The 17,583-nt window shown below is 35.5% G+C and overlaps 1 protein-coding gene across 1 annotated transcript in view; it reads right to left on the reverse strand.

Moving 5' to 3' along the window:
- Positions 1–16,458, reverse strand: part of LOC6039333 — a 172,494-nt gene extending 156,036 nt beyond the window's left edge. The window contains exon 1 of the mRNA XM_038264862.1: positions 15,808–16,458. The gene's annotated coding sequence lies outside the window, so the exon portion shown is untranslated. The remainder of the gene's footprint in view (positions 1–15,807) is intronic.
- Positions 16,459–17,583: the final 1,125 nt, after the last annotated feature.

A 17,583-nucleotide genomic window follows, 5' to 3' on the forward strand; every position in this document is an offset into this window, starting at 1 on the left:
ACCTGGAAGCTACGGCAGCAGCTGCCGCTGCTGCTGCCTGATCTCGGAGGTAAAAGCGCAAGTATTGTAGACTTCGTTCGGTGATTATTTTATTTTTCAGGGTTGCGATTTTTTTCTCTCGTTCGAGTCAGTTGTTGCCCGAAAAGACAACAAACATGGAGAGTACGGCAGGGTAAAAAGAGAAAAGCTAAGCTAACGGGGAAATTATGCTGAATTTGGAGCGAGCAATTGTGATGAGCTTGATTTTGTTGCAGCTTGACGGGGAAGACGTTGGACTAGCTTTAATCGGAGGGTTTTGCCGAAAGATTCATCTAAATAAAAACAAGTAGGGTACGTTATCCATTAGTGAATCCCTTTCCTATAGTGGATCCTCTGAAGGGTTTTTGATGAAAAATTCAATAAAATCACAATTACAAGCGTGTTGTTGTCTACAAATCTTTTATTTGGCATGTTCAGCATCATTTAAAACAATTTTGACTGACATTGAATCGTCCTTTTCACCAAAATAAGTGTTTTGAGTTCGACATCTGAAATCAGCCATGGCCTCTAGCATTTTCACAACAAAACAGCATTTATATTTTATGATTGAATTAACTATATCCAATCATTTTTTGACTGATTATTTAACTTCAGCAAGTCGAAATAATGTAAGTTCATGGAACTTTCCTTAAATAAAGTGAAGAACTGCCTATTTTCGAGCAAAATTAGGGGGGTCCAATATAGGACAACGAAAATCCAAACTTTTCCAAAAGTGTACCCCTGTTAATTAAACCTTCAAAAATGAAGAAAACTGTGTATTTAAGCAAAAGTTTCTCTTAAACATACAATAAATGCTTGTTGTTATCAACCTTAACGCATATTTTTTTCAATTATGAGTATAAATATAGCTGTTTCATGTTAAAAGTACGAAAAATGCTGAAGCCGTAAGAATTTAAAATTAATCAAAACTATATTTAATTGTACTTAACTGAAGAATCAGAATTTCAGTTTGAAATGATATTTTATAATAATAAATCAATAACAAAACATTTTTTTTAATACACGTGCGTGGTTTTATCAGCAACTGTAAACAAATCTATTGTTTAGTTTCGGTCAACCATTTATGTAATTAATATGGAAAAATTGCATCAAAATTACTTTTTTTAATTATTTTTATTTTTCAGTAGTTTTTGAAACGTTTTCTCTGATCTTTTTCGGAAATAAATGTGTTTAAATGTCTGTTAGGTGTTTTCGTTGTTCATAGCCAAATTTGTTAACAAAACAGGTTTGCATATGATGAAAAGTGAGCAAAATCCATCTTTTATTCATTATATCTGGGTAATTCTCTACCAACTCACACGAAATCGGGAAAAGTTGCCCCGACCCCTCTTCGATTTGCGTGAAACTTTGTCTTAAGGGGTAACTTTTGTCCCTGATCACGAATCCGAGGTCCGTTTTTTGATATCTCGTGACGGAGGGGCGGTACGACCCCTTCCATTTTTGAACATGCGAAAAAAGAGGTGTTTTTCAACAATTTGCAGCCTGAAACGGTGATGAGATAGAAATTTGGTGTCAAAGGGACTTTTATGTAAAATTAGACGCCCGATTTGATGGCGTACTCAGAATTCCGAATAAACGTATTTTTCATCGAAAAAAACACTAAAAAAGTTTTAAAAATTCTCCCATTTTCCGTTACTCGACTGTAAAAATTTTTGGAACATGTCATTTTATGGAAAATTTAATGTACTTTTCGAATCTACATTGTCCCAGAAGGGTCATTTTTTCATTTAGAACAAAATTTTTCATTTTAAAATTTCGTGTTTTTTCTAACTTTGCAGGGTTATTTTTTAGAGTGTAACAATGTTCTACAAAGTTGTAGAGCAGACAATTACAAAAATTTTGATATATAGACATAAGGGGTTTGCTTATAAACATCACGAGTTATCGCGATTTTACGAAAAAAAGTTTTGAAAAAGTTACTTTTTGCGTTTCTCTTTGTTTCGTCGTCCGTGTCTGTCGCGGGTGACCATGAATGGCCATGATCGATGACGACCAACTTTTTCAAAACTTTTTTTCGTAAAATCGCGATAACTCGTGATGTTTATAAGCAAACCCCTTATGTCTATATATCAAAATTTTTGTAATTGTCTGCTCTACAACTTTGTAGAACATTGTTACACTCTAAAAAATAACCCTGCAAAGTTAGAAAAAACACGAAATTTTAAAATGAAAAATTTTGTTCTAAATGAAAAAATGACCCTTCTGGGACAATGTAGATTCGAAAAGTACATTAAATTTCCCATAAAATGACATGTTCCAAAAATTTTTACAGTCGAGTAACGGAAAATGGGAGAATTTTTAAAACTTTTTTAGTGTTTTTTTCGATGAAAAATACGTTTATTTGGAATTCTGAGTACGCCATCAAATCGGGCGTCTAATTTTACACAAAAGTCCCTTTGACACCAAATTTCTATCTCATCACCGTTTCAGGCTGCAAATTATTGAAAAACACCTCTTTTTTCACATGTTCAAAAATGGAAGGGGTCGTACCGCCCCTCCGTCACGAGATATCAAAAAACGGACCTCGGATTCGTGATCAGGGACAAAAGTTACCCCTTAGGACAAAGTTTCACGCAAATCGAAGAGGGGTCGGGGCAACTGCTGTGTGAGTTGGTAGAGAATTACCCATCTATCATTAGACTTACGCCATGCATCAAAACATCAAAAAATCGGTTAAATTTGGTACAAAAATAACAGTTTGCCTATAGTGGACCCGGGTCCACAATCGGATTATGGACTCGGGTCCACTATAGGAAAAGGGGGTCCATAACGGGCAAAAAAAAACTTTTTTTCAAATGGATATTTTTCTGCTCAAAAACAAATAACTGATGAAACAAATAGTCAAAATTGTTCAAAAGACTTCAAATTTCATTGTTTTGTTAATACAAAGGGTTATAAAAAAGTGCTTAAAATATTGAAAATTTGAGAAAAATGTTCTTCGGCTCTACTAGGGGGTCCACTAATGGTTAAAATACCCTATATTCTCTTAAGAGCGAGTTTTTCACCAATGTGTAACAGGTCGTATCGAGGTGCTCCGATTTGGATGAAACTTTCAGCGTTTGTTTGTCTATGCATGAGATGAACTCATGCCAAATATGAGCCCTCTACGACAAAGGGAAGTGGGGTAAAACGGGATTCGAAGTTTGAGGTCCAAAAAACCTAAAAAATCTTAAAATTGCTCGCATTTCCGTAAAACTTCATCAATTCCAACTCTCTTAGATGCATTCGAAAGGTCTTTTGAAGCCCTTCAAAATGTGCTATAGACATCCAGGATTGGTTTGACTTTTTCACATAGCTTTTGCAAATTACTGTTAAAAATTGATTTTTTTAAACCGTAATATCTTTTTGCAACAGCCTCCAACACCCATACTTCCATAGATCAAAAGATAGGTAATTTCATGGACTATAAGCCTACGGTATTAACTTTTTGGCCAATCGCAGTTTTTCTCATAGTTATTCGATTTTTCTACAACAAACATTTTACAACTTTAGTTTTTGCCCTGTAGGCGTCCATAGCGGCACTTTTTGGTCTCAATTTTGTCATATTCGAAATCCTCGGAAAATTTCACGTTAGTCAGAAGTATAGGAGTGGTCAATTTGATTGGAAAAATTGCCATTTAGAATGAATTAAAATATTTTTTTACAATTTGTTGGATTAGGGGTTGAACAGATTTTCGCCTACTTGATACAGCATTTGACGTATTGACCACAGGGTAAATAAGATCTATTTGTTTTTTCAAAAAATTTTTACTTAATTATTTTTTAAATCAAATTTACAACTTCAATACTTCTAACTATCGTGAAACTTTCCGAGGATTCCGAATATGACAAAATTGAGACCAAAAAGTTCCACTATGGGACCCTACAGGGCAAAACCTAACGTTGTAAAATGTTTGCTATAGAAAAATCGAAAAACTATGAGGAAAACTGAGATTGGGCAAAAAGGTAATACCATAGGCTTATAGTCCATGAAATTCCTTAATTTTTGACCTATAAAAGTATGAGTGTTGGAGGCTGTTGCAAAAAGATATTAAGGTTTTAAAAATATCCATTTTTAACAGTAATTTGCAAAAGCTATGAGAAAAAGTCAAACCAATCCTGGAGGTCTATGGCTCATTTTGAAGTGCTTCAAAAGACCTTTCGAATGCATTTAAGAGATTTGGAAATGCTGAAGTTTTACTGAAATGCGAGCACAAACAAACAAACGCTGAAAGTTTCATCCAAATCGGAGCACCTCGATACGACCTCTAGAACAAACCGAGCAGAATTTACAAATACTGCCTCTTAAATCACTCTTCATATCTCCGTTTCAATGCTAGATTTTTCATAATAATTGTATCTTCTAAACCTAAATCAATCATTCACAATTTACTACTTAATCAGGATTTTGTATTCGAAACTATGACAGCTTGCTAATTTAACATTCCAACGCCCAAGGCTCCAAAAAAGTTGGAACGGTAACTTCAACTCAGTGGTTCTTGAGCATAACTCAACCAATCAAGAAGATTCTTCTTTCCAGTGATTTGTTAGGATGTCTAGATGATTCTGGAACTTTGCAGAATTTAATTTCATCAAATCTGTAATTTTTGCAATCAAAAACATCGTTCCAACTTTTTTTTCGCGTGTAAAAAAATTTCGCCAAAAATGCCGCGGAGGCAGTCGTTTTAAAAAAAGGTGGAACGATGTTTTCGGTCGCACAAATTACAGATTTGTTCAAATCAAGTTCTGCAAAATTTTAGGATCATCTAGACATTCATACAAATCACTGGAAACAAAAATCGTCCCGATTGGTTGAGTAATGCCCGAGAACCAGCGAGTTGAACTTACCGTTCCACCTTTTTTGGGAGGCTTGGGCGTCCGTGTAAGTTGGACATGCGTTGGGCGTTCCAGTGTTAAATATATATAAAAAAAGTTGATATTTTGCCGATTTCGTCATTTTCCGGTTTTTGCGCGTGGCGCGTCGAAAAACACGGATTTTGTTTTCAAAAAATCATATCTCGGAATCCTGTTAATGAACTCCTCCCATTTTTTAGAATGTTATGTAAAAATGTCCGGAGAATCCGATAAAAATATTTCCAGACATAGGCTCTTTGGTCCAGACACCGTCAAAACGGCATTTTAAAGTTTCATACGCACTTTTCATATGTTAGGCTAGATTTCCAAACTTTTTACTATTTTTCATTGAAAGGCCAACTTATCACCTTTCATTTGCGTGTAAGACAGTTGAAATCGGTTGAAATGGCGAGGAGTTATGATTTTTCGAAAAGAGTGGTTTTTGCGAAAATCGACGAAAATTGCCATTTTTCAGACCACCCTAACACGGCATAGATCACCCTAATGGCCAAACAAAAAAATACGGGTCTAATTATTTCGGCCAGGGAACCCCCAAAAAAATTTTGATCCCGATCCGAGCACTTTTGTTTTTTTCCATGCTGTTTTCGTGGGGAATTGCTGTATAAATATATAAACCGAGCAACAAGATAACAAGAATGGTTTGGTAAACAAATCAGCAAAAAAAAAAAATAAAAGTATTATTTTCCGCTTAACACGGCCATAACCTTGTCCGATTTTGCATACCAGTGCAGGGGCGTGTTAAACCGTATCGGAATTTCACGAGCAAGCAGTTTTTTTTTTGTAACTAAACCATATCTTATTGCCAATAAAAACCCAAGACAAGGAACACATTCCGCGCCGTTCACCGAGGATGAAAGTTTAACGACACTCGTTCGTTGGAAAACTTGCAATCACTCAGTCGCGAGTGCTAAATAATGTATGTAAACGTCAGAAAGGTAACCGTTAAAAAGTCCGTCTTTTCAAGTTGACGTATGGAGCAATTCGTCACGTGTGTGGCAAAGTACGTGTACGATTTTTACAACCTCCGCGGTGAGACATTCCGGCGACGCTTGACGGTACACGGATAATTGGGTGTGACCAATTTTTGGGGGCTACCGAAATCGGTTGGCGAACTCCGTATACGGTACTCTCCTACACTCGATTTCATGGGACGTTAAGGACTGTGGGTGGGAGGTTCCAGAAGCCCGATTGGGTGTTCTGGGCGTGACCGATTGGCCGTTGACTGCTCAATCTCTTTCTTTTTCAGGGTGGAGGGACAACTATTCTGTGACTGGAAAATTAAGTAGTAATATTCCTTTAAAACTCTTTGATTTCCGACATGCGGACACTGAGCTTTTAATAACCACTTACAAAAACCTTTGACTTTCGTTTTCCCCCCTAAAACCTCGAGTTCCCAACCTCATTAGCAGTCCAGACTTGCCACTTGAACTTGGACCGTTCGCCAGAAAGCTGCTGCAGGTTCATTTCACCGTGCGGCGCAAAGAGAGGAACGGGAGACTTAAACGAGTGCACTACGGGCTAACAAGTGACGAACCCTACCCGGAGTTTGGCTGCTTGAGTGCATTACTCACCCATATGGGATCTCAATTTCCCACAGTTTGGCTCAATTTCGAAGCAGGTTAATGAGGTAGTAAAGCTATTTTTTTATCTCAAACGCCATAGATTTCACTCGGTCAGAGTTTGTCGGTGTGTCGGGGAAAAAAGGTGTAAATCGATCATATCATTTTCCCGAACCTCTCAATCAGCGGCGTTGATGCTGATGATGATGAGGAGTGATGTATGAACTTTTCAACCTGACATATTAACACGGTTTAATGCGCCTTAAGTATTTTCACCTTCATCGTAGAGTTTCTACTCCCAAAAGTGGGCCAATTTCCAAGCTAGAAACAAAACGCTGGCGCGCAGCTTAATCAAGCGAGTAAACCGAAAGTGGAAGTAATGATAATCTTTTGCGATTTAAAGGTTCGACCCCCCTGTCTCTTTCTTTCTTTTCAGAGGAGGGGGAAAACTGCTCCAGAATTAAATCGAATCGTTTTACGCCAATCTATGGTAGGTAAGCAACCGAGCAAAAGTTGGGGGGGGGGGGGGGGCTAATCTGGAAAGGGTTTTGCCGGGTGGCCCCTCGGTTTGACCAGGTGTGGTCGAAGTTCCGCTTGCTTCTAACCTGTTGGAGTGCAACGGTTTTTCTTCTGCTTGTGGGCCATCGAATTCCGTACCGGCGAAAAATTTCAGACAGGTGCTAAAAAGGCAATTTGCTGAATGATTCAGAGCAAACGTGTTCTGTCTGCTGCTGGTGCTTCACGTGTGGTATGGTACCATCACCCAGAAGCCAGACTGTGGTATGTTGTGAGATTTTACGGTGCAATTTGAACCAATTATGAACCGTAATTTTGGTGGACTCCCCCTGGTGGTCGAGCCTGCTATGAAAATCTTGTAAACATGCAATTCGAATGTGTTTTTGGTGGTTTGATTTATAATTATAATAATTCAGAAATAATCACAAATAATAGTAAATATTCAATAATAGTAGTTTATGCAACTAACAGCAAAAAGATTTTTTTCAGCACGAGTCGTACATTTATCCAACGAGGTTTACCGAGTAGAACAAATACGACGAGTGTTGAAAAAACAAGTTTTGCAACGAGTTCCATACAACATTTTTTTACAATTCTGAAAAGTAATCGCTGAATGAGTTTTTCTAAAAGAAATCAAAAACTGTTGTCGCGATCTTCAATTCTGTCTCTCCTCTTTCTGTCCTAGGTTAGTCTAATATTTCTCGCCGCAAATTGCCAATATAAGCAAATAATTCTAAAAGAAATCAAAATAAGAGAGCCTATACGGAGAGGCGAAATGTCACTCTGAGGGTTCCAATCGAACTGTCAAATCGGGGTTGAAATCGAGCAACAAGATCATGCAAGAACAAGGTTGGAATCAATTTAAATTAATGTTGGCAAAAAACGAGACTTAAAACAATAACAAGTATTGTGAAACTGTTGTTGATAATAATCTGGTAGTTTTTGTTATGTTTGTGCTTGTTCGGTACAAGAAAAGTGACAACACCAAAGAAAAACTACTAGTTTTTCAACCTTAAACTTGAATGACTTTGCTGCCCCTGACCGCATAAATGTCCCATATGCATTTTCATCGTTTTTGAGTTATTGATGCAGTTTGGTTCAACATCGTGTGCTCTTTCCGAAAAGCCTATAACATCTAGTACAATCATCCCACATATTCGGAACACCCACAAATTCGGAACACTTTTGTGATAATTTCTCAAAAGCATGCCCAATGAATCTTTTCTGGCGACCCTTCTATTTTTAGGACCTTTATTTGAACATTCTCTTGCTATTTTACTAGCAAAAGGAGTTCTTTTTGAATAAAAAACTGCATTTCAGACTGTTTAGTTCAAAGCTGCAAAACACTCCAAATTGCCTGTTCCATAACTGTGGGATGTTATTGTGCCTCCCACAATTGTGGAACACCTGAATTAAACAGATATTTTCACACAAAAATTATCAGACCATTTATAAAACATTATTAAGCTTTGGTTTCATTGTTTCCAGTGTGTGAAGTCATTATTTTGTAGAAAACATGTACTCCTGGAGAGGATCAAAGTTTGTTTACATCCGTAAGAAAAAAAGAGTTCCAAATTTGTGGATTTCAAGGGTCAAAGTTTTTCTTCAAAAACTTGATATAAAAGTTAAAATTTGCAGTTGTTTGATACAGCATTCGAAAGATCGCAAGAAAAGCTTTCAAATGAAGGTAAAAGCGAATTATTAAGTTCAATTATAGATTTTCTATGATTTTTTGAACATTGGCCGATCTGTAAACTGTTCCGAATATGAGGGATGGCTGTACTTTGTTCTAGAAATCAAGAAGGGGAATCGGTTGTGGCGATTGTCCACGCTCCATAAAAAATCGCCTTTGTTGCTAATTTATTACTTGCTGCATGCACCATTTTTGTAAAAACAAAAAAAAGATGCAACCGACGGGACTCAAACCCAGCACCTACAGAAAGGACTGACGCCTTAGCCCGCTCGGTCATCAGAACGATTAGAAATGGAAAGGATAAACGTATATGTGAGCTTCCCGTGCAGACGGTAATAACTTGGGAATAACATTTTTTGATATTTAAAAATATTAAGTCAATAACATTTTATGATATTAATAACAAGATTTGTTATTCGTCGTTATGATTTTTTTGTTATTGGATTGTTATTGTAATAACAGACTAATAACATTTTAAGTTATTCTTCGAACAAATCTTTGTTATTATTTTTTGTTATTTTAACAACTAATCCAATCATCCCAATATCAGTTGGCGGTATTCTTCCATAACAAAATATGTTATTCCAATGTTGTTTTGGCTTTCAACCAACATCAGACCAATAACAAATTTTGTTATGATAACATAATCTGTTATTTAACCCTTATGCAAAAATGGATTGTTCAAGAAGAATCCATAACAATTTCTGTTATTTTAACAGTATTTGTTATTGAAATGGCATGAATTTTGTTATTACCGTCTGATCGGGTTTACATTTCGGTCAAGTAGGTTTTCCATACTAATGGGCTACATATTTCAGGGTGTAATAATACACAGAATTTCATAAAATAATGCAATTTTTTTTACACTCAAGCCTTTCCCGGGCAGACGGTAATAACAAAATTCATGCCATTTCAATAACAAATTCTGTTAAAATAACAAAAAGTGTTATGGATTCTTCTTGAAAAAATCATTTTTGCATAAGAGTTGGATAACAGTTCATGTTATCATAACAAAATTTGTTATTGATCTGATATTGATTGAAAGCAAAAACAACTTGGGAATAACATTTTTTGTTATTGAAGAATAACTCCAAATGTTATTGGGATGATCGGATTAGTTGTTAAAATAACAAAAATTCATAACAAAGATTTGTTCGAAGAATAACTTAAACTGTTATAAGTCTGTTATTACAATAACATTCCAATAACAAAAAAATCATAACGGCGAATAACAAAAAATGTTATTGGCCTAGTATTTTCAAATATCAAAAAATGTTATTCCAAAGTTATTACCGTCTGCTCGGGATTTACACGCAGCCGGATCACTACTTCAGAGCTGTGTAGAGTTGTACGGGTCGAAATCATGAAAATCGGTAAGAAAATCTTATTTTTTATTTATTTTCTTCTTTTAACATCAAATTTGAGTTTTGCGAGCCCAATTAAGTCATATTTGAACGGTTGACTGTTAAAGGGACTGTACTATTCTTGAACACTTTGTAGAAAATGATTGCCAGGTTGTAGAGAACAAAAACTCGCGTCACTAATCTCCGAAAGTTATCAGCAGGAATAAGGCAGGAATTTGATAATTGTTTGTTAAATTGCCTCAGTTATTATTACTTTAGTCTATTTGTATAAATCTCACATGATCCATCAAAAAAATGCAAAAAGTTATTGCTCCTTCAAAAATTTCGTTCGCTTGAAATTTTGGTTGAAAATATAATTTAAAGTACATTGCATAGCCTGTTTTAAGTATTCATAATCGAATAAGGCTTTGAGGTTTAAATAAATTTCAAAATTAAGACCACAAATCGAAAATGACAAAAACTGATAAATAAATGTAAAACATGGATAGAAATCTTGTAAGAAAATTCGTTAACAATAAACATTGCAATGTTCCACCCCGAGCAGACGGAAATAACTTGAGAATAACGTTTTTTGATATTTGAAAATGCTAGGCCAATAACATTTTATGTTATTTATAACAACATTTATTATTCGTCGTTATGATTTTTTTGTTATTGGATTGTTATTGTAATAACAGACTAATAACATTTTTAGTTTTTTTCCGAACAAATCTTTGGTATTATTTTTCGTTATTTTAACAACTATTCGATCATTCTAATAACAGTTTGAGGTATTCTTCCATGACAAAAAATGTTATTCCAAAGTTGTTTTGGATTTCAAACAATATCAGACCAATAACAAATTTTGTTATGATAACATAAACTGTTATTAAAATCGTATGCAAAAATGGATTTTGCAAGAATATTCCATAACACTTTTTGTTATTTTAACGGTATTTGTTATTGAAATGGCATGAATTTTGTTATTACCGTCTGCCCGGGACAACCGTCAACATTAGGGTGTTTTTTCCGCCGAAGATTTTCGTCTAAGGGACTTTGAAGTTTCATCAGCTCTGAGCTGAGATTTTCAAGTTTTTGTGAAGAGAGAATATTGAATTTTTTAAAATGTTGAAATTAATCAACATTGGCATACAGTATTATGGGAAACTTAAGCCTAATACGAGGTGAGGCTATAGAGTTACCGGAAGTGCCCAATGGATTTCTGTCTCGAATAAAATCTGAGCAAATATTTGATTGTAAAACTCCATTCAATAAAAACGTCCAAATCGTGTCTTAAACTGTCTGCCTTCCATCTCAAACCCATAATTTACATGATCCCGGATGACCTGATCCACCCGATCAAAATCGAGACAATCCCTGCTTCGTCCCGCGACTTGCCAATGTCAAGGTTCAAATAGCTTTACAAACAGCACAATCCGGCTGAATATCGCAGCGTGTCTCGCTTGTCGCCGCCCTCCTACACCAACCAGCTTCGACCAAGCCCTTCAGAAAGCAAAAAAAAAATATGCTGAACTTGAACCAACCGTGAATAACTTCAACTCTGGCGATCTGCGCGCGATCTCGCCGTCGGAGGAGCCCTTTCGGACCCCCGGTTGTAGGTTATGTTGAACAAAAGACCCTTTTCCGAGAGATCTCTCGCAACTCGAGCAAAAGGCCACACAAAACCCACAAAAAGGGAGGGGGGTTCGATTTTCTCTTCTGTGGCTTTGATCTTGAGCTTTCAAGTCACTTAAGTCGTTCGTACTTTTTACTTAAGCTATTTGTTTTGTTTTTGCTTCTATTTCTCGCTGCTGCACCTTTCGAACCCCCCCCCCCCCTTCGATCCACCACCTACGCTAGTTCACAGAAAGTACCCCAAGTACTCTCTACGTAGGACACAAGAACTAATATGGTAAAACACTGATCGTGAAATCGCTTCCGACAACCGCAGCGCGCGCTCGCGCGAGTGACTTAATTTGGTGGAAAATTGAACCGCGGTGAGCGCGGGAGAGCTTTCTTCCCGTTAAAAGCTTTTGTGTGCCGCTTTTGGGCATAATTTCTTCGTTTTAAAAGTTGCACCGACGTGATGGTTTTTTTTTCTGGGAGCGTGAGTTCTTCTGAACTATTACAATTTATCTTGAATTGATGGGTAGGCATCTTTCACTGTTGTTCAAAAAACTATAAAATACCAAATATATTATGAATTATCAAGTCCATAATGAAATTCAAATTTCTCTCATCATTCAAACCAAATCACCCCGAAAAATGATAATTTTTGGCAAGTGAAAGTAATTTATGGCCTTGCCATTTGTCAAAAATTATTCCATATTTCGCACCAAATAACCTCTCGCTCGGGGCGATGGTTGATGGCAAGGATTATGCAAATCGTTAACAACACCTAGTAGCAAAAAGCTGATGTCTTCAACCTGTTGTTGGACGGCGGCGCTCCGTCTTTGACGCAACTTTTTTACGACCCCCGTCGTGCGGCGTACGAAAATTCCCGCTTTTTTTTGCTAACCCAAACGAACAGATTGAGTTGGCACATTTCTTCGACTAAGAAAAATCTCTTAGCAATCAGCATTCATAGAGTGTTTTTAAATCCTCAATCGATAATTGGCATCAAAAAATGAGGCAATTTTCCTGCACTACCGTACGCGAGTTACAAGTGAACCCTTGGAGATCTAAGAGGAAATCCGTCGGAAGAAGTGATTTTTCTCGAGTTTCATCAACAGCTGAGGTATCTCATTTTGTTGTACTTTTGGATGAGTTCAAGATGTTAATTTGCTCACGTTTCATACAAGGAGAAAAAAGAGTTCCTAAAATCGTGAACTAGCGCTCATGAAAATGGGAACCACGTATCCACGTTTTTCAAAATCGTACCATGGGATTTGAACATTTTGCTCGAGGTTCCCATTTTCATGAACGCTTGTTCACGATTTTAGGAACTCTTTTTTCTCCGTGTACGAACTTAAAAAAAATAATGAAATGATTATATCGAATTTTTGTAAACACTCGATGTTAACTTTTATCATCTACACAGAAAAAAAAATCATGGTAATATTACATCTGGGAAGGGGTACATCTTTTATGTCAGAAAAAAGGTGTAATTTTACCTCTGGAAATGTGTAATTTTACCACTTTTCTGGTGTAATGTCACTTTTTCAGTCTAAATTGAGGTAAAATTACATCATAAAAGAGGTAATATTCAACCTTCCAAAATTAAAGCTTCCAAATTTACATTATTTTTTTCTGTGTATATCTCAGTCAAATATTGCTCAAATTTGATGGTTTTCGTCTACAATTGATTCGAAATTATTTCAGCAATTATCTTCATTATGGTGGATCCGAAATAATTGCAAGTTGCCCATATTTAAGAATAAATTTTGTTTCATTTTTACCATGACATTTTGCATTGAATGTTGCTTAGTAAATTTCATTGCCATGCAAGATCTATTTAGATTTATGTACGTAAAATTATATCAATCTTTTGGAGATACGTTGCATTATAAATGATACGCTGCAGCTGCATTGAAGAAGAAAAAAAATAGAAATAAAAAAATCATTCAGGTAATTGTTGAATCTTTGATAAAGTTTTTGCAAATCGGACTAAATTTGTCATAAAGATATTTTTTTCAATTATGTTGCAATTGGCAGGACTTCAATGCCTTTTGCTCTCTTGTACTGAGCTTGCTGGGATTCCTATCCAGTTAGCATAAGAGAGCATCGACTTCGAATTATCGACTGCTACTTAGATTTTCATGTTTTTATTATTGAAGATACATAATTTTGCAGTTTTGGGTTGGGCAATTCAAAAACTATTAAAAATATTGAACAACAATTCTGCTAAAATACGAGTCATCATTAGCTCCAATGACTAGAAATGATTTGTTTGAGTTGAGTTTCCTTGTAAATCAGTTGCTTTTAGAAAACATTATTAAAAAGGTGTGAAAATTTATGATTACCAAAAATTTAAAGAAGAATTCAACTTGTTACAGGTTTTGATGCCGGTGCATCATTCTAAACTGAAGAGTTTTTCTTGTTGGAGTATGGCCAGTACAACTTTTTTCTTTGAGTTTTCGTTCCTGAGCTCTGATCGAGGTAAAAAATTCGAATTTCAAACCTCATTAAAAAAACTAAATTTTTTGGTCGTTACATTCTAAATTTGTAAAAATGATTTTAAGTTTTCATATGATTTAAAATGCAGATATACAAAAAAATGTGCAATGTATTCTTAATAAGGCCGATGCATTTTTTTTTCAAAGTTTCCAAAATATCTAAGTATTGTCGAAAATTTTATTTTTTTGCGGAAAAAGAAAATTGCGGTTCTGTATATCGGAAGTTCCTAAAATTTCAAAATATTTTAAAACCACCCCAAACGTGCTAAATATGATCATCAATGCAGAAAAAGGCATGTTAGATTTTTTTTTAGTTGTAAAAAATATGTAGCAAAGTACTAATGGAAATTTAAATTACCAGAAAAAATCAAATGCTGCATAAAAATCGAAGCTTTGTTAAAAAAATGTTTTTATTCCAAAACAAAACAAAATATTTTCAACTAAAACTTGAAATACATTTTGCAATTGTCAAAAAACCAAACAATTTCTATTTAGTAAAAACAAAATATTTCCACTGAAATTACAACGCTGACAAAATCAAAAATGTCTTGGTCTTGTCTTTTTTTGTTTCAGATCAGATTAAAAAAGAAGATCTACAGAAATTTTAAAATTCAAGCCTCTGATATTCAAAAATTGTATAACAATCAAAAAAAAATTTTTTTGATGATTATCTAATGCTTCCTACATTGCATTGCACCATTTAAAATATAATTTTATGCTAATGAAAAGAGTTGTTTTAGTTCAATTTGATGATAAATTTAGGTAAACCCATTGGAAAACAAGTTTTCTAAATTTCCATCTTAATAATTTTAGGGAATTTCAAACTTATGTTTGGACAAACTTCACTGAAATTTTGAGTTAAATTTGACACTAAAGTGTAAAGAAAATATTAGTCTGTTCAGTTTTATTGACATATGATTGAAATAAAAAAAATTAAATGATGGAATAAAAGAATTTTTATTATTATATGATCAAGTGTGCCTAAAAACAATGTAAAAAGTATTTCAAACAATAATACTATCTATTTTTTATGAGTTTGGGATGAAGAGATGATTAAAATTTCTCAAGTCAGTACGGTTCTGTTTTTAGCATATTTAAATTTTGGCATACCCAAAAAGGAAAATAAAGAAGAATAAAGAAGAATAAAAATGAAAGATCATCAAAGATGTAATATTTTCTGGATCTCATTTTGACATGATAGCCAATTTTGGTAACTAAAAAAAATATGTTGCAAAAACTTAATTACACAGCAATAGTACAACAAGAAATAAGTTGTGGACCCATTTTCTCGATAGCAATATTATGACATTCAACTTGCAACAATATAAAAAATAACAATTTTCCTCCAACCCAAAGACAACCCGCTTTTTTCAATTTCTCCGATACAGTTCCAATCGCGCAGCGCTGTGATGCTCGCCGACCTTTGCCATTTTCAATCAGTTCCACACCAGCCTGATGCGGATAATTACCACCAACAATCCTGTTCCCATTTCTTCCCCCCTCCCCCTTAGAACCGTTTTCTTCGCACTTTCGCACGTACTGCCCGGGAGGGGGGGTCTGTTCTCAAGAACGTCATGAACCACCAAGCCGTTGGCGGCGCCAACCCACCGAAGAATTGTTCTACAACAGGTTTCCAATTAAACCGATGATCTTCAAGTGTTCAAGAGCCCAAGAAGACGAAGACTCACATTTTCCAACTCTGGTTCTGATGCTGCTGCTGTTGCCGGTGTCCTCCTCTTCCAGAATGTTGCCAACTGGTTTTTCCTTCTGCTTCAAGAAGCTTGCAGGTCCGTAGAAAATTGTTATTTTTTCACCCTATTGTTGGTTTCTTCTCTGGTGGAGAGGGTAGTGGGAGGTGGGAACTAATTGCGGCTCAACTTCAACGTGCACTCGTTGTAATGGCTTGTACTAGCAGAACAGTGAGTTGTTCTGTTTTTTTTTATGCGCTATGTTTTAGCAGAAATCCCAATTAGCATAGAACACACCGATTGTTCGGACGGGACGTGATTCGCGAACGTTTTTTTCGTACACTTTTCCGTAATTTCTTCTGAACTTTTCACCGGGAATCTACGCCAGACGCCGTTAGCTCATTGTAGCCTTTTTGGTTGTGTCACTTTTCAATTTTTTTCCTTGCAAAAAACTCGATTTAAAATTTTTCCTCAAAAAAATAAAAATCACCAAACTTCCAGCACCGCAAGCTTTTCCCGACGACTCGCACAACACACTGGGCACACAAGGTAGTTCCGTACGCAATAATGTTTCCCCCGAGGGTGTGGGCTGGTCAAACGCGCATGCTCACAGGTCGACAACAGGCGGAAAACTGATCACGGCCGCTGCACCGACAAACGGTTGAACGCTACAGAAGATCTGCAAAACGAACCTCGAATCTAGCGGATTTGTGTGCGCGCTCGCGGATGATCATAGAGCAGGAGAAGTAAAGCGGGTCTAACAGTAGCAAGCAGTAGTAGGCTTAGGAAGAGTGAACCGCCGCCGACGACGACGAACTGATGGGAGAAATGAACTCTCTCTCTCTCGCGATTGGGAAATGGAGAAAGAGGGAAAGAAAGTACACGAGCTGCGGGAAATGAGCTTCATCGCGGTAGCCATGGAGCGGTGAAAGAGCAAATTGAACGGGAGGTTGATTCTCTGGTGGCTGTCAGTGGTGATCAGATTTGGCAAACCTTTTGAAGTCAAAATTTGTTTCTCTTGCAGGGAAAAATATAATTTATGGATTTCTTATTCGTATCGTATAAATATATTTAATTAGAATGCATCAATTTTGGAAACTTGCTCACGTTTCAAAAAGTTTTGAAATCATTCACGGCGTGTTTTCTGGAACAAACTTTTCAGGAAAAAATAGTCATCGCTACTTCCAAATGTGTCTTATAGGAAATTTTCTCAGCTTTCCAATGCTTCTAAGAGCAAAATGTTTCTTAAAAATAATGAAACAAAAAATGAAACTTAATACTAACAGTTCAGAAAACGTATCAAACGATTTGTTTCATGTGTTATTTACTCATTAAAATGTGTAAAATAAGACAAAAACAATTTTTTAGAAGGTTGCAAACCGCTAAACATTTTGAAAAATATGTTTTGCATGAGTTTTTGAAGATATGGGATGTATTCAGAATTTAAAATCATGAAACAGTCTGAAAATCAATTTTTACAAGAATTATTAGATTATTACATATTTTTTGTGTACAAATATCATGTGTCTGTTCTGATTTAGCTTGTTCAACCGAAACTTTGGCAGGTTTGTGATTGTTAATTGTATTATTGAAATTTTAATGAATAAATTTGATATTTTCTTAAGCAAACATTAACCAAAAACATTAAAAAAATATGATTTAAAAATCGAAAATGTGCTGTATATTACAGTTGCAAACTTCAAAAGTCTTATTTTCATGAGTATAAATTAAAGATAAAAATTTATAAAATGTACTCAGGAAAAAATAATGTAAATT

This window comes from Culex quinquefasciatus, chromosome 3 (assembly GCF_015732765.1).
Source record: "Culex quinquefasciatus strain JHB chromosome 3, VPISU_Cqui_1.0_pri_paternal, whole genome shotgun sequence".
NCBI lineage: Eukaryota > Metazoa > Arthropoda > Insecta > Diptera > Culicidae > Culex > Culex quinquefasciatus.